General features: G+C 47.9%; 1 long non-coding RNA gene across 2 annotated transcripts; it reads left to right on the forward strand.

The window, feature by feature from the left end:
• The first annotated feature begins 2,309 nt into the window (after positions 1–2,309).
• On the forward strand, positions 2,310–24,005 carry LOC134980367 (uncharacterized). 2 transcript variants are annotated; one of them, XR_010190383.1, is made up of 5 exons: positions 2,310–2,560; positions 22,958–23,092; positions 23,236–23,371; positions 23,517–23,651; positions 23,793–24,005. It is a non-coding gene; the product is annotated as an uncharacterized LOC134980367 (long non-coding RNA). The 2 variants fall into 2 exon arrangements; XR_010190382.1 differs by having other exon boundaries at positions 2,311–2,556.
• Positions 24,006–24,059: the final 54 nt, after the last annotated feature.

The raw sequence follows: 24,059 nt of genomic DNA on the forward strand, positions 1-24,059 counted from the left end.
ACACAGAGTTCTTCAGTACATACTGTATAGCTTACTTGCATCAGAAAGCGTGTCTCTCACACACAGATCCTGCAGCCTTCCCAGGCAGTCTGCCCATACTAATCAGGTTAGAAGCACTATATCACTCTTACACAGCTGAAACCCTGATTAGCCCTCTGTGAGGCCAAAGACCCGAACTGGGCCCAATGTCTAGAACTCGCCTTATCTCTCTCTCAGAGCCTTTACCCAGCTTTTACAGCAAACTGAAAAGGTTCAGACAAAACAAAAAGCATTTTTCCTAGAAGTTAACATTTTTTAAAACATGTAAGACAAGAACCTGGGACAAATATACCTGCCCTCAAACACTATCCCAGTGTTCTTGTCACAATACATACTCTATATATTGGAAGGTGCCAGGACCCAGGAGCAACTCACCACAGGTCGGGTGTCTAGTGTATGTATATATGGACAGCGGTAGGGTTGCGGGCAGCTGCTGCTGTCTATAACTGCATACCTCCCAACATTGAGAGATGTTAAGGAGGAACTACCTGGCATGACAAAGCTACACCTGGCATAAAAGGGGCATCACCTATATAAAAGGGGCATGACTTCACAGGAGTGCTACAATGGTGAGCCATGCCCCCATATTCCATCACTGCGGGGGCATGCCCAGTGCTCTGTGAGTTGCTGGCATGCCCCCAGTCTTTCTGACTCTTGTGAATAAACGTTGTGCAAATTCACCGCTGCTTAGCTAGGCAGAGCAGTGACTGAAGCCTCCCAACTGCCCCCCCCCCCCCCCCCCCAATGTGGCACGCTGCAGTCTGCGTGTGGGACAGTGGTCCCTTGACTGTTCCCTCAAAATCGGGACACTTGGGAGGTATATAAATGTTCTCTGACCAAGTCTTTCTGTGACAGTGTGCCCGGAGGGAAGCAGTCTTGGACTGCTCATTGGCAGCATAAAGACAGAGTGGGAAGGGTCGTTGCAGCATCAGCTCCATGATGTTGACACATCAGTACAACCGAGACTGGACCTAGTGATGGGGGTAAATGGGGGAGGGGCGGGTCATGCAGCCTGTTAGTTATTTTTTTATAGTTAATTGGTGAGGGCAGAGCAGGCAGTTTAAAAAGCATTACTAGATGCTGAGGCCCTGGTTTTTGTGTCCCTGATTCTTGAGGCCCCTTTGACCCTGTGGGCAGCCTGGTACAGTTGTCCCCTTTGACCCCCCCCCCCCCCCCCTGTATATACTCTTTGTGTATATATATTTATATATATATATATACTAGATAAAAGCCTGTCAAAATTATGGACACCAGCTCTGAATTATGGGGGGTCGCTACTCACATAGGAGGTAGCCTGGCTGCCATTAGGTACCGAGATGAGATCCTCAGATGCCTTGTGAGACCGTATGCTGGTGCGGTTGGCCCTGGGTTCCTCCTAATGCAAGACAATGCTAGACCTCATGTTGCTGGAGTGTGTCAGCAGTTCCTGCAAGACGAATGCATTGATGCTATGGACTGGCCCGCCCGTTCCCCAGACCTGAATCCAATTGAGCACATCTAGGACATCATGTCTCGCTCCATACACCAACGCCACGTTGCACCACAGACTGTCCAGGAGTTGGCGGATGCTTTAGTACAGGTCTGGGAGGAGATCCCTCAGGAGACCATCCGCCACCTCATCAGGAGCTTGCCCAGACGTTGTAGGGAGGTCATACATGCACGTGGAGGCCACACACACTACTGAGCCTCATTTTGACTTGTTTTAAGGACATTACATCAAAGTTGGATCAGCCTGTAGTGTGTTTTTCCACTTTAATTTTGAGGGTGACTCCAAATCCAGACCTCCATGGGTTAATACATTTGATTCCTATTGATAATTTTTGTGTGATTTTGTTGTCAGCACATTCAACTATGTAAAGAACAAAGTATTTAATAAGAATATTTCATTCATTCAGATCTAGGATGTGTTATTTTAGTGTTCCCTTTATTTTTTTGAGCAGTGTATATATGTGACAACGTTTCAAAGTAACGGTAAGCATTAGAGTGTCAGTTGTAGATGTAGGTGGTCGTACCTGATCCTGCAGCAATGTAGATCTCTGCCCCTCACAGTTTTCACAATTGAAACCTAGGCAGATGGACAGAGGACTCCCAAAAGACAACCCCCAAAAATCACCACACGTTAGGACGGTGACTTTAACTTTTATTGACCAGGAACGTACTGGTCACCGCTGTGGGTTTAATTGGTAAAGGCCAGGTGCACTTCTCAGTAAGGTAAAGCAATGCAAACGGTAACACGTAGCAGCATATACCCATGCAAGATCTAACACATAGCTAATATAACAATGTAATATTTCAGTAAAGTAGTAGAATACATCAATATACTGTTTACGGTAAGTCTAGTACTCTTGATAATAACTTTTGTGTCCACCAGGTGGCAGTGATGAGTCCCTGTAACTCAATCTCAATGGACCCTTGCTGTGAAGGTCATTGTCAGATTAGCTAGAAGCACGAAGGAAGTTTGAGAAAGTTGAAGAAATTGCAGCAATTCCTCAAGTTAGTCTTAAAGATCAAACAAATGTAGGTGAGACGATGCTCAGTACTTAGTTAACCCTTAATATACCAAGCCTACCTCGTCAACGTACTTTACCAAGCTGGGGTTTTCAGAGGACCCCACAGTTTTTTGTCTAAATTCTCAACTTTTTGATGTGGTAAATTACTAAAATTATGTTTTTTGCGTTTCTGAAGGGATACGTTCTAGTAAGGGTACGACAGTTATCATAAAATATTTTGTTTATTTATTTCAAGAGTAGTTAGCCAATAAAAGCCATATATTCTTCTTCATTACAGTGTGTACATTTTTACATCCAATTGGATACTGTATATTCTTGTAAAAAGGTTCTATCATTTTACTACGTTAACAATAAATCACTATTCATGTGTTGCCATCGCTACCGTCCTTAGCACATGTCACAGTGGGTGGTTGTTTTCCTGTGTTTCTCACATATAAAATGTTCTGCATTTGTAACGTAGTATAGTGTTTTTTATTATTTAAGTTTTTTGAAAGAACATTTTATAAGCCTAATTACACAGCATTTATCTTACTCCGAGGTGGGACAAAGAAAAATCAGGAGTAAAAATAGTTGTTATAGATACTGCAGGAGCACAAAAAATAACATTCTGGGGTCCTCTCTGAAGAGTATATAACCTTAAAGTTCAGTTCTTTCTATTAACAGGCAGGTATGCAGTTAGTAATAGCACAGCAATGAATCAATATGAGCAGTGAGCTATAAGCAGCACAAAGCAGTTTTATAGCAGGAATGAGTGGCATGCAGATAAGAGCTGTAGCAGGCCAGGTATACTAACACCACAGTTCGGTTCTATAGCAAATAAGTATTGACAATGGGGGTAATTCCAAGTTGATCGCAGCAGGAAATTTTTTAGCAGTTGGGCAAAACCATGGCCCTCATTCCGAGTTGTTCGCTCGCTAGCTGCTTTTAGAAGCATTGCACACGCTAAGCCGCCGCCTACTGGGAGTGAATCTTAGCTTTGCAGAATTGCGAACGAAAGATTCGCATAATTGCGAATAGAAATTTCTTTGCAGTTTCTGAGTAGCTCGGGACTTACTCTGCCACTGTGATCAGTTCAGTCAGTTTCGTTCCTGGTTTGACGTCACAAACACACCCAGCGTTCGCCCAGACACTCCCCCATTTCTCCAGCCACTCACGCGTTTTTTCCAGAAACGGCAGCGTTTTTTCAAACACTCCCATAAAACGGCCAGTTTCCGCCCAGAAACACCCACTTCCTGTCAATCACACTCCGATCACCAGAACGATGAAAAATCCTCGTTATGCCGTGAGTAAAATACCTAACTTTTGTGTAAAATAACTAAGCGCATGCGCTCTGCGAACCTTGCGCATGCGCAGTAAGCAACTAATCGCAATATAGCGAAACTCGGCAACGAGCGAACAACTCGGAATGAGGGCCCATGTGCACTGCAGGGGAGGCAGATTTAACATGTGCAGAAAGAGATAGATTTGGGTGTGGTGAGTTCAATCTGCAATCTAAATTGCAGTGTAAAAATAAAGCAGCCAGTATTTACCGTGCACAGAAATAAAATAACCCACCCAAATCTAACTCTCTCTGCACATGTTATATCTGCCTCCCCCGCAGTGCACATGGTTTTGCCCAACTGCTAAAAAATTTCCTGCTGCGATCAACTCAGAATTAGGCCCAATGGCCCTCATTCCGAGTTGTTCACTCGCAAGCTGCTTTTAGCAGCATTGCACATGCTAAGCCGCCGCCTACTGGGAGTGAATCTTAGCTTAGCAGAATTGCGAACGAAAGATTCTCAAAATTGCGAATAGAAACTTGGAATTACCCCAATAGCAGAGGCAGTAGTGAAAAAGCCATGCAGTTCAGCTCCTCAGAAATATATAGCAATGGATTGCATGCAAACAGCTCGGGCAGTCTTATAACAGAGAAGACATTGGCCCTCATTCCGAGTTGTTCGCTCGTTATTTTTCTTCGCATCGGTGCAATTTTCTGCTAACTGCGCATGCGCAATGTTCGCACGGCTTCTGCGGCAAGTAAATTTGCTAAGAAGTTTGGTATTTTACTCACGGCATTACAAGGTTTTTTCTTTGTTCTGGTGATCGGAGTGTGATTGACAGGAAGTGGGTGTTTCTGGGCGGAAACTGACCGTTTTATGGGTGTGTGCAGTGGCGTAACTACTGCCCCCGCAGTCCTCGCGGTGGCTTGGGGGCGAGGGGCTGCGGGGGCGCCACTGATTTACAGCAGACTGACATGCGGACGAGCGTCCGCATGTCAGTCTGCAGTCTCCTTCCCTCCGCCGCTTGTTGGAGGGACACGGAGGGACAGCGCGCCTCCCTGTGTCCCTCCTGCTGCATCATCTCCGGCGGCCGCGGGTCTAATAGGGGGAAGTGCCGTCCGTGAGCTCTAATTGGCTCTTCCCCCTATTAGACCCGCGGCCGCCGGAGATGATGCAGCAGGAGGGGACACAGGAGAGGTGAGCTGTACCCTCCGTGTCCCTCCAAAAAGCGACGGCGGGGGGGGGGAATATCTGGCACTGGGGGCATATATGGCACAGGGGGGGGGCATATATGGCACTGGGGCATTTCTGGCACTGGGGGGAATATCTGGCACTGGGGGCATATCTGGCACTGGGGGGGGGTATCTGGCACTGGGGGGGGGGAATATCTGGCACTGGGGGCATATATGGCATGGGGGGGGGGGATATCTGGCACTGGGGCATTTCTGGCACTGGGGGGAATATCTGGCACTGGGGGGGGTATCTGGCACTGGGGCAAATATGGCACTGGGGGGGAATATCTGGCACTGGGGGCATATATGGCACTGGGGGGGGATATCTGGCACTGGGGGCATATATGGCACGGGGGGCATATATGGCACTGGGGGGAATATCTGGCACTGGGGGCATATATGGCACTGGGGAGGGGGATATCTGGCACTGAGGCATATATGGCACTGGGGGGAATATCTGGCACTGGGGGGGATATCTGGCACTGGGGCATATATGGCACTGGGGGAAATATCTGGCACTGGGGGGAATATCTGGCACGGGGGGGGGGGATATCTGGCACTGGGGGGGGATATCTGGCACTGGGGGGGAATATCTGGCACTGGGGGCATATATGGCACTGGGGGGGATATCTGGCACTGGGGGCATATCTGGCACTGGGGGCATATGTGGCACGGGGGGGAATATCTGGCACTGGGGGCATATATGGCACTGGGGGGGGATATCTGGCACTGGGGGCATATATGGCACGGGGGGCATATATGGCACTGGGGGGAATATCTGGCACTGGGGGCATATATGGCACTGGGGAGGGGGATATCTGGCACTGGGGCATATATGGCACTGGGGGGAATATCTGGCACTGGGGGGGGGGATATCTGGCACTGGGGGGGAATATCTGGCACTGGGGGCAAATATGGCACTGGGGGGGATATCTGGCACTGGGGGCATATCTGGCACTGGGGGCATATGTGGCACGGGGGGGGAATATCTGGCACTGGGGGCATATATGGCACGGGGGGAATATCTGGCACTGGGGGGGAATATCTGGCACTGGGCTCATATATGGCACGGGGGGAATATCTGGCACTGGGGGGGAATATCTGGCACTGGGGGCATATTTGGCACTGGGGGGGAATATATGGCACTGGGGGCATATCTGGCACTGGGGGCATATGTGGCACTGGGGGCATATGTGGCACTGGGGGGGTATATGTGTACCTGGCACATGGGGGGGACGACTATATTTGGCACTGGGGCATGTAAGTACACTGGGGACATATGTGGCACTGGGAGCACAGCCCTAGCAACAAGGACTACCTCCTAGCAACGAGCATGACACCCAGTGCATGAAACACCTGGCAACGAGCATGACACCCAGTGCATGAAACACCTGGCAACGAGCATGATACCCAGTGCATGAAACCCCTGGCAACGAGCATGACACCCTGAGCATGAAAACCCCTGGCACCGTGCATGGAACCAAGAGCATGAAACCCCTGGCAACGAGCATGACACCCAGTGCATGAAACCCCTGACAACGAGCAGGTAATTGAAAAGTAATTAGAAGCCTTACTGTAGGACTTAATGTGTAATGGGCATTACGGTGTGTGGCATAATGTTTCACGGACATTGCGGTGTGTGTCATAATGTGTCACAGGCATTACGGTGTATGGTATACTATATCGCGGGCATTGTGATATGTGGTATAATGTCTCAGGGTCATTGCAGTGTGTGGCATAATGTATCACGGACATTGCGGTGTGTGTCATAATGTGTCAGGCATTACGGTGTGTGGTATACTATATCACGGGCATTGTGGTATGTGGTATAATGTCTCAGGGTCATTGCAGTGTGGCATAATACATAACGGGCATTGCGATGTGTGGCATAGGGTATAACGGGCAGGGCATTGCGGTATGTGTCACAGGCATTACGGTGTATGGTATACTATATCACGGGCATTGTGGTATAATGTCTCAAGGTCATTGCAGTGTGTGGCATAATGTGTCACAGGCATTGTATGTGCTATAATGTATCGGGCATTGCAGTGTGTGGCATAATGTATCACGGACATTGCGGTGTGTGTCATAATGTGTCACAGACATTGTATGTGCTATAATGTATCAGGGGCATTGCAGTGTGTAGCATAATGTATAACGGGCATTGCGATTCCTGTCATAATGTGTCACAGGCATTACGGTGTGTGGCATAATGTGTCACAGACATTACGGTGTGTGGCATAATGTGTCGGGGGCATTACAGTGTGTGCATATTGTGTCGTGCATTATTGTGTGCGGCATAATGTCTAAGGGCCATTGCAGTATGTGGCATAATGTATACTGGGCATTACTATAAGGAGGAAAAATGACAAATAATGTAAGGGGCATGAATCAGGATTATTTTTCTTTCCTGTGGTGGCCAACGTATGGGCGTGCAGGTTGCAAAACTGGGGTATAAGGTAGTCCTTTCCTGCAATGCCACGCCCCTTTATGCAAAACCACGCTCACTCCAACAAAACCACGCCCCTTTTTTGGCATATTTATCCCTTTCTTGCTCCCAATTATGGAGCATGAAGGGGGGGGGGGGGGGGGGGCGCCGAAGAATTTTTTGGCTTGGGGGAGAAAAATTTCTAGTTACGCCACTGGGTGTGTGTGAAAAAACCCTGCCGTTTCTGGGAAAAACGAGGGAGTGGCTGGAGAAACGCGGGAGTGTCTGGGCGAACGCTGGGTGTGTTTGTGACGTCAAACCAGGAACGAAACTGACTGAACTGATCGCAGTGGCAGAGTAAGTGTCGAACTACTCAGAAACTGCTAAGAAATTTCTATTCGCAATTTTGAGAATCTTTCGTTCGCAATTCTGCTAAGCTAAGATTCACTCCCAGTAGGCGGCGGCTTAGCATGTGCAATGCTGCTAAAAGCAGCTTGCGAGCGAACAACTCGGAATAAGGGCCATTGGGCCTAATTCTGAGTTGATCGCAGCAGCAAATTTGTTAGCAGTTGGGCAAAACCATGGCCCTCATTCCGAGTTGTTCGCTCTGTAAAAATCTTCGCATCGCAGCGATTTTCCGCTTAATGCGCATGCGCAATGTCCGCACTGCGACTGCGCCAAGTAAATTTGCTATGCACTTAGGAATTTTACTCACGGCTTTTTCATCGTTCTGGCGTTCGTAATGTGATTGACAGGAAATGGGTGTTACTGGGCGGAAACAGGCCGTTTTATGGGCGTGTGGGAAAAAACGCTACAGTTTCCGGAAAAAACGCAGGAGTGGCCGGAGAAACGGAGGAGTGTCTGGGCGAACGCTGGGTGTGTTTGTGACGTCAAACCAGGAACGACAAGCACTGAAATGATCGCAGATGCCGAGTAAGTCTGGAGCTACTCAGAAACTGCTACGAGGTGTGTAATCGCAATATTGCGAATACATCGTTCGCAATTTTAAGATGCTAAGATTCACTCCCAGTAGGCGGCGGCTTAGCATGAGCAAATCTGCTAAAATCCGCTTGCGAGCGAACAACTCGGAATGAGGGCCCATGTGCACTGCAGGGGGGGCAAATATAACATGTGCAAAGAGAGTTAAATTTGGGTGTGGTGTATTCAAATTGAAATCTAAATTGCAGTGTAAAAATAAAGCAGCCAGTATTTATCCTGCACAGAAACAATATAACCCACCCAAATCTTACTCTCTTTGCACATGTTATATCTGCCCCCCTGCAGTGCACATGGGGGGTCATTCCGAGTTGTTCGCTCGCAAGCCGTTTTTAGCAGCTTTGCACACGCTAAGCCTATGCCTACTGGGAGTGAATCTTAGCATAGTAAAATTGCGAACGAAAGATTCGCAATATTGCGAAAAGACATCTCTGTGCAGTTTCTGAGTAGCTCCAGACTTACTAGGCATCTGCGATCAGTTCAGAGCTTGTCGTTCCTGGTTTGACGTCACAAACACACCCAGCGTTCGCCCAGACACTCCTCCGTTTCTCCAGCCACTCCCGCGTTTTTCCCAGAAACGGTAGCGTTTTTTCCCACACGCCCATAAAACGGCCTGTTTCCACCCAGAAACACCCACTTCCTGTCAATCACATTACGATCGCCTGAACGAAGAAAAAGCCGTGAGTAAAATACCTAATTTCATAGCAAATTTACTTGGCGCAGTCGCAGTGCGAACATTGCACATGCGCACTAAGCGGAAAATCGCTGCGATGCGATGAAATTTACCGAGCGAACAACTCGGAATGACCCCCATGGTTTTGCCCAATTGCTAACAAACTTGCTGCTGTGATCAACTCAGAATTACCCCCATAGGCCAAATCCTAACTTAGTTCGTTAATGAATAAAGAAGGCACAATACTGTCCCACTGAAGCTGACAGTTGTAGAGGCTCCCTGTAGTATAATCCCTGCACTTTTGTGTACCTCAGCATCCTCACAGACTGATGCTAGGTTCGAAGGATTATAAGTATGGGCACTCTCAAACTCTTTCTGTGGCCGGATGGGGCAACCTGTGTGTGACTCTCTATCTGGCCAAAATTATACATTAACTCAGTCTCAAAGTAGCTATAGCTGGCTAGATAGAGGGCAACAGTCTCTGTCCCTCCTAGGGGCACTATCCCTGAGGCTGTCTGATGTGGGGCTTACTATCAAGGAAATAGTTCCTCTCTCAGCGGTGGTGGTATAGGGCAGGGGAATTGTCTTACCAGGCTCGACTAGGGCACTCTAAGGGGAACCTCTCCAGCTCAGTGTGGCTTCTCCCTGGTTGGTGACTGCCCGCTGTCCTTCACTACCGCCATGTATGCTCAGCGTTGGCCAGCCTGTCGCAGCCCTCCGGTATCGGCATTGCTTCCCCTTTAGTGGGACAAGGAGATCCTCTGCAGCGACTCCCTCTTCCGCTCAGTATTTCTCTCCATGAGCTCTGGTCACTGCTTCTGCCTCCGGCAGCTTTGGGCTTTTCAGCGGGACTCTCCCAGCACGGGCTATGTGACTGCTGCTCCGTCACTGCACCATTCCCCAGCCGTCCATAGAGCACTTTCCTCAGACTGCCTCTCCTCACAGCCTCTCTCTCCCCGTCACCTCAGGAGACTCTGGGCAGTAACAATGCCTCCTCCTCTTCCCACCAAGCGGAAGCCAATCAAATGCATCCCAGGATTTCTAATCTGACTGTAAGCAGTAAGCGTTCTCCTGGGTCCTAGTGTCTGCTCAGTTCTGGCTGTAGCTGCTGCTGACGTCAGTTGGGGGGTGAAATCCAGTTAACCCCTGCAGCTCCAGTCACACGTTACAGCCAAGCAGTATTATAGTCCAGGAAAGTAGGGATACTAAAATGTGGAATGAAGGGAGTTCCAGTGGGGTGCCACATATATATAGATGCTGTATATCTGTAAGGCTATAATGATGTTGCACTATATACACCAGTACTGTCATGTGTAAGCTCACCAGTCCTGCACAGCTCCCGGCCAGTCTGGGGGTAGTAGGCACCAGTAGCCAATAGCAGCTGACTGCAGGGGTCTTGGCATGGCCTGTGCGTGGTGTGGGAGGGGTGAGCACATGACCCAACTTCTCCACCGGCGTTCAGTATATATAAAGCAGTTAAGCCGATTATCTGCCTCTTCCTCACACACATCATCTGCAGCTCCTGCACTGACCCCTCCTCCTCCCAGTCACCGCACTGCTCACACCACACAGGGTCTCACCCCTTCCTGCCAGACTGATTCACCTTCTCCCCCATCTGTAAGTGGCCACACATGTCCCTGGTGCCTCCACTATAAGCGCTGTGGGACCATCTGTTAGTTCCTGTATCCATTTACTGGTTACTGCTGCTAATTTTTGCTGAACCCAGGATGGCAAGTAACCTGAGTTTGCAGCATAGTGGCTTCAGAGTAAAGATGTGCAGCGGGCATTTTTCGTGTTTTGGTTTTGGATTCGGGTCAGCGGTCGTGTTTTGGATTCGGACGCGTTTTGGCAAAACCACCCTTTCAGGTTTTGGATTCGGATGTGTTTTGGATTCGGGTGATTTTTTTTAAAAATGCAAAAACAGCTAAAATCATAGAATTTGGGGGTAATTTTGATCCTATGGTATTATTAATCTCAATAACAATAATTTCCATTCATTTCCAGTCTATTCTGAACACCTCACAATATTATTTTTAGTCCTAAAATTTGCACCAAGGTCACTGGATGACTAAGCTAAGTGACCCAAGTGGGCGGCACAAACACCTGGCCCATCTAGGAGTGGCACTGCAGTGTCAGACAGGATGGCACTTCAAAAACTAGTCCCCAAACAGCACATGATGCAAATAATAAATAAAAAAAGAGGCGCAAGATAGAATTGTCCTTGGGCCCTCCCACCCACCCATATGTTGTATAAACAGGACATGCACACTTTAACAAACCAATCATTTCAGCGACAGGGTCTGCCACACGACTGTGGCTGAAATGATTGGTTTGTTTGGGCCCCCACAAAAAAAGAAGAAATTAATCAACCCACCAAAAAAAGAAGCAATTCATCTCTCCTTGCACAAACTGGCTCTACAGAGGCAGGATGTCGTCCTCATCCTCACCCTCAGATTCCTCACCCCTTTCAGGGTGTAGATCCTCCTCCTCCTTCTCATCACAGATTATTAATTCGTCCCCACTGGAATCTACCATCACAGGTCCCTGTGTACTTTCTGGAGGCAATTGCTGGTAAATGTCTCCACGGAGGAATTTATAATTCATTTTGATGAACATCATCTTCTCCACATTTAGTGGAAATAACCTCCTACGCCGATCGCTGACAAGGTGACCAGCTGCACTAAACACTCTTTCGGAGTACACACTGGAGGGGGGGCAACTTAGGTAAAATAAAGCCAGTTTGTGCAAGGGCCTCCAAATTGCCTCTTTTCCTGCCAGTATACGTACGGACTGTCTGACATGCCTACAGTGATGCTGTCACCCATATAATCCTCCACCATTCGTTCAATGGCGACAGAACCATATGCAGTGACAGTAGACGACATGTCAGTAATCATTGGCAGGTCCTTCAGTCCGGACCAGATGTCAGCACTTGCTCCTGACTGCCCTGCATCACCGTCAGCGGGTGGGTTTGGAAATTTTATCCTTTTCCTGGCAGCTCCAGTTGCAGTAGCAAATGAAGGAGGAGCTGTTGACGGGTCACGTTCGGCTTGACTTGACAATTGTCTCACCAGCAGGCCTTTAAACATCTGCAGGCTTGTGTCTGCCGGAAAGAGAGATACAACGTAAGCTTTAAACCTAGGATCGAGCATGGTGGCCAAAATGTAGTGCTCCGATTTCAACAGATTGACCACCCGTGAATCCTGGCAAAGCGAATGAAGGGCTCCATCCACAAGTCCCACATACTTTGCGGAATCGCTCTGTCTTAGCTCCTCCTTCAATCTCTCCAGCTGCTTCTGCAAAAGCTTGATGAGGGGAATGACCTGACTTAGGCTGGCAGTGTCTGAACTGACTTCACGTGTGGCAAGTTCAAAGGGTTGGAGAAACTTGCACAAGATGGAAATCATTCTCCACTGCGCTCGAGTCTGGTGCATTCCCCCTCCTTTGCCTATATCGTAGTTGGATGTATAGGCTTGAATGGCCTTTTGCTGCTACTCCATCCTCTGAAGCATACAGAGGGTTGAATTCCACCTCGTTACCACCTCTTGCTTCAGGTGATGGCAGGGCAGGTTCAGGAGTGTTTGCTGGCGCTCCAATATTCGGCACGCGGTGGCTGAATGCCGAAAGTGGCTCGCAATTTTTCGGGCCACCGACAGCATCTCCTGCACGCCCCTGTCGTTTTTCAAAAAATTCTGCACCACCAAATTAATTATATGTGCAAAACATGGGACGTACTGGAATTTGCCTACATGTAATGCACGCACAATATTGGTGGCATTGGTGGTCATTCCGAGTTCGCTCGTTGGCGTTTTTCGCAACGCAGCGATTAGGTGGAAAATGCGCATGTGCATGGAACGCAGCGCACATGCGCTAAGTAATTTAACACAAAAGTTTGGAGATTTACACAAGCTCGAGCAACGTTTTTTCTAGGCTCGAGTGATCGTAGTGTGATTGACAGGAAGTGGGTGTTTCTTGGCGGCAACTTGGCATTTTCAGGGAGTGTGCTAAAAAATGCAGGCGTGCCAGGTAAAAACGCAGGAGTGGCTGGAGGAACGGGGGAGTGGCTGGCCGAACGCAGGGCGTGTTTGTGACGTCAAACCAGGAACTAAACGGACTGAGGTGATCCCAATCTAGGAGTAGGTCTGGAGCTACTCAGAAACTGCAAGGAATTATTTAGTAGCAGTTCTGCTAATCTTTCGTTCGCTATTCTGCTAAGCTAAGATACACTCCCAGAGGGCGGCGGCATAGCGTGTGCAATGCTGCTAAAAGCAGCTAGCGAGCGAACAACTCGGAATGACCACCATTGTCCGATATCACAAATCCCCAGGAGAGTCTAAGTGGGGTAAGCCAATGTGCGATGATGTCCCTCAGTTTCCGTAACAGGTTGTCAGCGGTGTGCCTCTTACGGAAAGTGGTGATACAAAGCGTAACTTGCCTAGGAATGAGTTGGCGTTTGCGAGATGCTGCTACTGGTGCCGCCGCTGTTGTTGCTGCGGGAGGCAATACATCTACCCAGTGGGCTGTCACAGTCATATAGTCCTTAGTCTGCCCTGCTCCACATGTCCGTGGTTAAGTGGACAGTGGGTACAACTGCATTATTTAGTACACTGAGGACACTTTTTCTGACACCTGTGTACATTCTCGGTATTGCCTGCGTACTGAAGTGGAACCTAGATGGGATTTGGTAGTGAGGACACACTAACTCAAGCAATTCTCTAAGTCCCTTTGAACTAACAGTGGATACCGGACGCACGTCTAACACCAACATAGCGGTCAAGGCCTGAGTTATTCGCTTTGCAACAGGATGACTGCTGTGATATTTCATCTTCCTCGCAAAGGACTGTCAATTGCTTAATGGAAGTAGTACAAGTGATCTTCCGACTTCCCCTCTGGGGTGACGATCGACTCCCAGCAGCAACAACAGCAGCGCCAGCAGCAGTAGGCGTTCCACTCAAGGATCCATTGTAGGAATTCCAGTTAGGAGTGGACTCGTCAGTCTTGCCAGTGACATGGCCTGCATGGCCTATTGGCGTTCCTGTCTAAGGAGGAAATTGACATTGAGGGAGTTGGTGGTGTGGTTTGCAGGAGCTTGGGTACAGGAGGAAGAAGGGATTTAGTTGTCCGTGGACTGCTTCCGCTGTTACCCAAAGTTTTTGAACTTGTCAATGACTTCTGATGAATGCGCTCCATGTGACGTATAAGGGATGATGTTATTACGGATTGATAAAGGCAACACACGGCTTGACACCTGTTGTCCGCATTTCTGTTGAAATAATTCCACACCGAAGAGGTGACTTTTTTGGTATTTTGACCAGGCATGTCAATGGCCTTATTCTTCCCACGGACAACAACTGTCTCCCTGGGTGCCTGATTTAAACAAACCACATCACCATCAGAATCCTCCTCGTCAACTTCCTCCTCAGCGCCAGCAACGCCCATATCCTCATCCTGGTGTACTTCAACAGGGATATCTACAATTTGAATATCAGGAACTGGACTGTGGGTGCTCCTTCCAGCACTTGCAGGGGGCGTGCAAATGGTGGAAGGAGCCACCTCTTCCCATCCAGTGTTGGGAAGGTCAGGCATCGCACCCGCCGACACATCTGAACTCTACTTGGGGATTTGTGATTTAGAACGCACAGTTCTTTGCTGTGCTTTTGCCAGCTTAACTCTTTTCATTTTTCTAGCGGGAGGATGAGTGCTTCCATCCTCATGTGAAGCTGAACTACTAGTCATGAGATACATAGGAGAGGGCCTTAGCCGTTCCTTGCCACTCTGTGTCGTAAATGGCACATTGGCAAGTTTACGCTTCTCCTCAGACGATTTTAAGTTATATTTTTGGGTCATTTTACTGAACTTTTGCTTTTTGAATTTTACAGGCTCTCTACTATGACATTAGGCATTGGCCTTGGCAGACGACGTTGATGGCATTTCATCATCTCTGCCATGACTAGTGGCAGCAGCTTCAGCACTAGGTGGAAGTGGATCTTGATCTTTCCCTATTTTACCCTCCAAATTTTTGTTCTCCATTTTTTAATGTGTGGAATTATATGCCAGTAAAATATCTGGAATTAGACGGCTGTAATGTCTGGAATTAGATACCACTAGATGGATACCAGATACCACTGTGACTGGAATGATGATGACCTATGCACAGTGACAGGACACTACCACTGCACCCTACAGCAGCAAGATGCAGCACAAGACACTGAGCACTGACCAGTGATACTGAGCACTGATGATACTACTGAGCAGTGATACTGAGCACTGATACTACTGAGAACTGACACTGAGCAGCACAAGACACTGAGCACTGACCAGTGATACTGAGTACTGATGATGCTACTGATCAGTGATACTGAGCACTGATACTACTGAGAACTGACACTGAGCAGCACAAGACACTGACCACTGACCAGTGATACTGAGCACTGATGATACTACTGAGCAGTGATACTGAGCACTGATGATACTACTGAGCAGTGATACTGATAACTGACACTGAGCAGCATGATGCAGCACAAGACACTGGCCACTGAGCAGTGATACTGAGCACTGATGATTCTACTGAGCAGTGATACTGGGAACTGACCCTGAGCAGCACAAGACACTGAGCACTGACCAGTGATACTGAGCACTGATGATACTACTGAGCAGTGATACTGAGCACTGATGATACTACTGAGAACTGACACTGCAGCACAAGACACTGAGCACTGACCAGTGATACTGAGCACTGATGATACTACTGAGCAGTGATACTGAGCACTGATGATACTACTGAGAACTGACACTGCAGCACAAGACACTGAGCACTGACCAGTGATAGTGAGCACTGATGATACTACTGAGTAGTGATACTGAGCACTGATGATACTACTGAGAACTGACACTGTGCAGCACGATGCAGCACAAGACACTGATCACTGACCAGGTGAGATGCTGCACCCCAACTTGCTATGCTGTAACACTTGTGTTTTGTTTTACACTGCTGTGTACCATTTTACCTTTTAATTAAACCACCTTCTGCACCCTGTACCCCATTGTAAAGTGGCGCTGACAGCCCCTTTTCTACCGTTACAGCCTACTTGCTATGTGGACTCCCCACTGTGGTGTGACCAGGTGTAAGGAGTGATACAAAATACAAGTTTCACTATTATCAATCTCATCATGATCATGCTCTCATGTGTTTTTAACACCAAATACAAAGAACAGAATGAGTAAACAGTCTGAGGATAGTACTTGTTACCCATTACATGCCAGGTAGCATACTGATTATACACAATTCATGTTTTTAACTTCATTTGATTATTATATGAGTGCTTTATGTTATATCTTTAGAAAGGTGTTTGGTGTTTGTTATGAATATAATATGGTGTTTTTAATAGGACAAGAAGGGGGAAATATATATATATTTAATACAAGGGGAATATATATTTATTACAAACTGATATGTTCTGTGTTTGTCAGTATTCCTGACAGGTATATTTTACAAGCAAGGGCAATGTTCATTGTCTGGTTATATGAGACAGACAAAAACAAGACAAGTGTTTGGAGTTGGACATATGTCAACATTGTAATGTTTGTGTCTTCATAGTAAGACAATGGTGTTTTCACCTTGTGTGTTAATCTATATAATCCATGTTATACATTGATATTTTTATGTTATTTCTAATACTCACAATTGAGGCAACAGTGCCCCCTACTGTTTCTTAGCATTTATGTATATGTCGTAATTGTTAGTGGCAACAGGGCCTGCGCGTCACTTCCGTCTGTGGCTCCCCGGCTGGTTGCTCGGCAACCAGGGACGCCAGGCGGCCGCTCTGCACAGCGGTCCCGGCGGTTGCTAAGCAGCCGGGACGCTGTGCGCCGCGTGCCCACAGACAGCTGCAGCAATCAGGATCCGGGGGCTGGGCTGCCTGATTTGTCTGCAGGGCTTTTTATGGAAGCCAGACCAAGACAACCCCGCCGGTGATAGCTTCTTGTTGAGCTGCTTCCTGCCTAGGAGTTTGTCTGTTCGGTGATCCTGCTCCCCTGTGATCCAGAAATCCTGTGTCCTGAGTCCTGAATCCTGGTGTCCGGAATCTGTTATTGGTGACAATCCAGCCTTTCAGTCCTGTGTTCCAGTGTCTACAGCCGTGGGGTTCCAGTTCACCTGCGTGCACCTGTATCGGTGTTGTGAGTAGCGGCTTTGCCACACCTTATGGCCTTGGCCGTGTTACTCTCTTAGTTTGACTTTGACCTTTTCTGCAGAGGTTTCCGCTTTTTGCTGTCCTTGATGAGATACGACAGGTGTCGTGTTTGGCGTCAGGACAGCGTCGCCTTTGTTACCGTTTGTCTAGGCGGCCGTGCCGCACATACCTTTGTTTCTGTCCGTTTTGGCGGCCGCGCCGCATATACCTTTGTTGCAGTTTTCTGTAGCCTCCCCCTACCTCCTGTATTTCCGTTTAGTTAGAGGTTCCCCTTGTTCTCGTTACGTCTCGGTTTACGCCTTGTCTCCTACTAAGACTGGGGGGCATCGGAGTTGGGCAGACCTAATCCGCCCTTCAAACGCGGCTGCCGTGGGCCCAAGCAAACATAGTCTCGCAGGTGTAAACTGACCATGTAGGTGAGACAACGGAGTCAGGGTTCTGTAGGGGTTGCTGCTGAACTCCTGTTCTTACCGCAGCATCACATTCCTGTACTTGGGGCTCATCCACCCAGTCTCTGGAGTACCAAATACAGGGAACGTAACATTATCACCGGCCCAAAAAAAAACAAATTATACTACCAGGGTGGCTCTGAAATTCTGTCATGAATCCGTCAGTATTAGGATAGAACCTCAGCCAGGTATTGGCCAACCAGATTCAGGAGCTCACTCAGATGGTGCAAGATCTTACCCTCCGGGTGAGGTCTCAGGAGGACCTTTTACGAGCCTCCCCGAGTGTGACCCCTGAACCTAAGATGAATCTCACAGATCGCTTTTCGGGAAACCAAAAAGATTTCTTTAATTTTCGGGAGGGTTGTAAACTTTTTTCTTTCGTTTAAGGCCCCGGTCCTCGGGTACAGAGTCCCAACGGTGGGTATAGTGATGTCCTTACTTCAAGGTGACCCACAAACTTGGGCCTTTGGGCTAAAACCCGATGACGCGGCCTTACTTTCTGTGGATGCCTTTTTTAAGTCATTAGGTCTGTTGTATGATGATCCTGACAGGGAGGCATCTGCAGAGAGCCACTTACGTGCACTAAAACAGGGTAAAAATCCCACGAGGTGTATTGTACTGAGTTTCGCCGTTGGTCGAACAACTGTTGCTGGAATGACCCTGCTCTGCGCAGTCAGTTTCACCTCGGCCTGTCAGAAGTGATCAAGGATAGTCTTATTCAGTACCCGTCTCCGGAGACGTTGGATAAGCTCATGGAGCTAGCTACTAAGATCGATCGCCGTCTCCGAGAATAGAGGACTGAAAGAGGGGCTAGTTTCAGGCCTAGTTCATGTGTGTATGCTCTCTCTGAGGACGTCGAGGAGCCCATGCAAGTGGGTCTTTCCCGGCTGTCCCACGAGGAGAGAACCAAAAGGTTAAATTCAGGGCTCTGCTTATACTGTAGCGGCAAGGGACATTTTGCGTGTAGCTACCCGAATAAAAAGGGAAATGCTCAGACCAAGTGAACTGTGAGGTGGTTCACTTTGGTCTGCAGTTAGTCTCCTCACATGATTCCTTATTAGTTCCCGCCAAAATATCTTCAGGAAGTCAGAGTACTTTTGTTTCGCAGTTTGTTGATAGTGGAGCTGCCGGAAACTTTATGGATCTTGCCTGGGCTCAGGCTCTGGGAGTTCTGCAGCTTCAACTAGATAGACAGATTACTATGTGCGGGTTAGACGGTGGTCCTCTTTCTAACGGGGTAATTACCAATCAAACCCCGCCAGTACAATTGATGATCTCCGAGGAGCGTATAACCTCATCCAAATAAGATCTGGATATGAGTGGAAAACGGCATTTAGTACACAGTCCGGACATTACGAGTATCTTGTGATGCCGTTCGGTCTATCTAACGCTCCTGTGGTGTTTCAGGATCTTATTAATGATGTCCTCTGTGACTTTAGGATGGTTCATCGTTGTTTATTTGGATGACATCTTGATTTATTCAGAGTCTCCGGACCAGCATGTTGTCCATGTGCGGCAAGTGCTTCAAAAATTGCGGGAGAACCATTTGTACGCCAAATTGGAGAAATGTGATTTCCACATTACTGAGGTGTCCTTTTTAGGATATATTATTTCCCCAGAGGTTTTTTTTATGGAACCTAAGAAGCTCCAGGCTATCTTAAGTTGGGCTCAACCCACTAACTTGAAGGCAATTCAGAGGTTTCTGGGTTTTGCGAATTATTATAGACGTTTTATTCATTCCTTTACCGAATTGGTTGCTCCTATTGTGGCATTATCTAGAAACGGTGCCGACCCTTCTAAGTGGTCACCTCAAGCCGAGTCGGCCTTCCAGGCTCTGAAACAGGCCTTTGTCTCGGCTCCTATCCTCAGACACCCCAATCCTGATCTTCCTTTTGTCATCGAGGTGGACGCCTCTGAGGTTAGAGTGGGAGCCATCCTATCTCAAGAAGATCCCAAGTCTCTGGGGCTACACCCTTGTGCCATCATGTTCAGGAAATTCTCTTCTGCAGAATCCAACTATGATGTTGGTAATCGGGAATTGTTGGCAGTCAAATGGGCCTTTGAGGAGTGGAGGCACTGACTTGTGGGAGCTAACCATACCATTACGGTATTCACTGACCACAAGAATTTGCAATATATTGAGTCTGCAAAACGGCTTAATTCCTGGCAGTTGCGCTGGGCGCTGTTCTTTACACAGTTCAAGTTCATCATCACCTACAGGCCCGGTTCTAAGAACACCAAGGCAGATGCCCTGTCACACTGTTTTCTTCCTGCTCACAATAACCACTCTTCCGCAACTCCCATTATTCCAACATCCTTTATCCAGGCCGGCCTCGCACAGGATTTGCTCACACAGCTAGTCCAGGTTCAGCAGCAGGCTCCCAGTAATTCGCCTGTTGGTCGTCTCTTTGTTCCTGAGTTCTTGAGAGGCAGTGTCCTCACAGAGTTTCATGATAATAAGGTTGCTGGCCATCCTGGTGTTGCTAAAACCTTGGAGTTAATCTCTTGCTCGGTGTGGTGGCCTAATCTTTCTAAGGATGTTAGGGAGTTTGTTCTCTCCTGTCACGATTGTGCTAGGCACAAAGTGTCCCGGTCCCTGCCCGTTGGGCAGCTTATGCCTTTAGCTATTCCACTCAGGCCATGGTCACACATTTCCATGGATTTCATGGTGGATCTTCCTCTTTCATCTGGGTTTCAGGTGATCTGGGCAGTCGTAGACCGTTTTAGCAAGATGGCTCACTACATTGCTTTACCCCGATTACCGTCCGCTCAAGTTTTGGCAGTCTTGTTCCTCTGCCATGTTTTCAGGCTTCATGGATTACCTGTGGATATCGTCTCAGACCAGGGACCACAGTATATTGCCCGTTTTTGGAAGCTTTTTTGTGCCTCATTAAACATGAAACTCAGTTTAACCTCGGGGTGCCATCCGCAATCCAACGGACAGATGGAGCGGGTTAATCAATCACTGAAGCAATATCTGCGTCTTTATACTGCAAAGCTTCAGAATGATTGGTCAGATTATATTCCCCTTTCATAGTTTGCTTACAATAACGCGTGTCATTCTTCCACCAAAGTGTCTCCATTCTTTTCGGTACTGGGCTTTCATCCTAGAGCCAGTTCCTTGACTCCTAATTGTCTTCTTCCTTAGCTTTAACTTCCCACCTCAGAGTTATTTGGAAGAAGGTACACCTTGCCCTTAAGAAAGCTGCCTTCCAGGAGAATTTTTTTTTCAGATAGGTTCCGACGCCCATGCACCTTTAAGGTGGGAGATAAGGTGTGGTTGTCAACCTGTCACATCAAACTCCGACAACCTTCGGCTAAATTGGGACCCAGGTTCATCGGGCCATTCCTTATTATCAAGAAAGTCAATCCGGTTGCTTTTCGGCTACTGTTGCCGAAGTCACTTAGAATCTCTAACACTTTTCATTGTTCTTTGTTGAAACCATGTGTTCTTTCCAGAAAATTTCCTAGGAAAATTGTCCAAGGCAGACCACCTGTGGATGTTCAGGGCCAACAGGAGTTCCTGGTAGAGAAGGTTTTAGATTCCAAGTTTTCCCGGGGTCAGCTCTGTTTTCTGGTCCATTGAAAGGGGTTTGGCCCAGAGGAAAGATCTTGGGTCCGGTACAAGGATTTGCATGCCCCTAAGTTAAAGAAAGCCTTTTTTGGGAAATTTCCTCATAAACCTGGGTGTAGGGGACCCTTGACCCCTCCTCAAGTGGGTGGTACTGTTAGCGGTGGTGGTGTAGCGGGTCGCGCCAGCTCCCGGCCGTTGCGTGGCAACAGGGTCGGCACGTCACTTCGATCTGTGGCTCCCCGGCTGGTTGCTCGGCAACCAGGGACGCCAGGCGACCGCTCTGCACAGCGGTCCTGGTGGTTGCTAAGCAGCCGGGACGCTGTGTGCCATGCGCCCACAGACAGCTGCAGCAATCAGGATCCTGGGGCTGCCTGATTGGTCTGCAGGGATTTTTATGGAAGCCAGACTAAGGCAGCCCCGCCGGTGATAGCTTCTTGTTGAGCTGCTTCCTGCCTAGGAGTGTGTCTGTTCGGTGATCCTGCTCTCCTGTGATCCAGAAATACTGTGTCCTGAATCTTTGTGTCCGGAATCTGTTATTGGTGACAATCCAGCCTTTCAGTCCTGTGTTCCAGTGTCTACAGCCGTGGGGTTCCAGTTCACCTGCGTGCACCTGTATCGGTGTTGTGAGTAGCGGCTTTGCCGCACCTTACGGCCTTGGCCGTGTCACTCTCTTAGTTTGACTTTGACCTTTTCTGCGGAGGTTTCCGCTTTTTGCTGTCCTTGACGAGATACGACAGGTGTCTTGTTTGGCGTCAGAACAGCGTCGCCTTTGTTACCGTTTGTCTAGGCGGCCGTGCCGCACATATCTTTGTTTCTGTCCGTTTTGGTGGCCGCGCCGCACATACCTTTGTTGCAGTTTTCTGTAGCCTCCCCCTACCTCCTGTATTTTCGTTTAGTTAGAGGTTCCCCTTGTTCTCGCCACGTTTCGGTTTACGCCTTGTCTCCTACTAAGACCGGGGGGCATCGGAGTTGGGCAGACCTAATCCGCCCTTCAAACGCGGCTGCCGTGGGCCCAAGCAAACATTGTCTCGCAGGCGTAAACTGACCACATAGGCGAGACAACGTAGTCAGGGTTCTGTAGGGGTTGCTGCTGAACTCCTGTTCTTACCGCAGCATCACGTTCCTGTACTTGGGGCTCATCCGCCCAGTCTCTGGAGTACCAAGTACAGGGAACGTAACAATAATATGAACTTTGTACATATGAAATAGCCTTACTCAGGAGTTCTCCAGCCTATATAAGACAGAAATTTTCAATGTTAAAGCAGACTAGATAGCCTGGATGAACCAGGATGATCTGAATATAACTGCTGTATCAAACTGGATCTACTGAATTGATCAATAACCTTACCTAAGTATACAATAAATTCATATTTATATATTCAAGTTATTTGTTAAAGTACTTTTCTGGGAATCCACCCATCTGGGTCTCCTCGAACTTAACCCACCTGTAACACAGGACAACCCTTAGGTGAGATGCTGCACCCTAATCCAGCAATGTAGTGACACATGTGTTTGTACCAATGCTGTGTACCTGGACCCCTGTATTGCTGCATGATAGAAGACACCGTTTTACCTTTTTATTTAAAAATCTTTTCTCTTCCATAGGCTTCTCTGGGATATTCAAGAAGTCCAGTGACACGTCTCCCGCTGAATGTGGCGTTGACTCTCCCCACTTCTACCCTGAGGGCCTACTGAAGATGTGGACCCCCCCACTGTGGTGTGACCAGGAGTACCCTTCAGGTGAGATGCTGCACCCTAAACTTGCTATGCTGTGACACTTGTGTTTTTTTTTACCAATGTTGCGTACCTGGGCCCCACTTTTGCTGTTTGATACAAAACACACTGTAATACCTTTTGATTAAATAATCTTTTCTCTTCCGCAGGTTTCTCTTGAATGTTTTTGAAGACCTGGAACACGTCTCCAGCTGAATGTTGCGCTGACTGACCCCCCTTCTTCCCTGACGGCCTATTGAAGATGTGGCCCCCCCACACTGCGGTGTGACCATGAGTACCCTTCAGGTGAGTTGCTGGACCCTAACCCACCAATGTTGTGACACTTATTTTTTTTAAATTACCAATGCAGCGTGCCTGGGCCCCTCTTTGGAAAGTGGAATGAAACAACACTGTTATAACCTTGTCATTAAACCTTTTTTCTCTTCCGCAGGTTTCCCCTGGATTTACTTGAAGACCCTGAACCCCTCTACAGATGAATGTGGCATTGACTCTCCCCTTTCTACCATGACGGCCTACTTGTCATATGGATTCCCCCCACTGAGGAGTGACCAGGAGTACCCTTCAGGTGAGATGCTGTACCCTAATCCAGCAATTTTGTAACACTTGTTTTTTTTAATTACCAATGCAGCGTACCTGGGCCCCTCTTTCGAAAGTGGAATGAAACACACTGTTATCACTTGCCATTAAACCTTTTTCTCTTTTGCAGGTTTCCCCTGGATGTACTTGAAGACCCTAAACCCCTCTGCAGTGGAAAGTGGCGTGACAACCCACCTTCTACCATGACGGCCTACTTGCAATGTGGCCCCCCCTGTGTCGTTATGTGTTGCCCACTATCACTACTACACATGTAGCACTGTCCACCTCAAAATCAATTTGGTTTACAGTTAAAGAAAACACAATTTTTGGAAGTATTTTAAAAGTTTATTGATTAAAGAAAGTTTAAAAATCTTTTTTGACTTTAAAAATAAAACTT

This window comes from Pseudophryne corroboree, chromosome 12, assembly GCF_028390025.1.
Source record: "Pseudophryne corroboree isolate aPseCor3 chromosome 12, aPseCor3.hap2, whole genome shotgun sequence".
Classification (NCBI taxonomy): Eukaryota; Metazoa; Chordata; class Amphibia; order Anura; family Myobatrachidae; genus Pseudophryne; species Pseudophryne corroboree.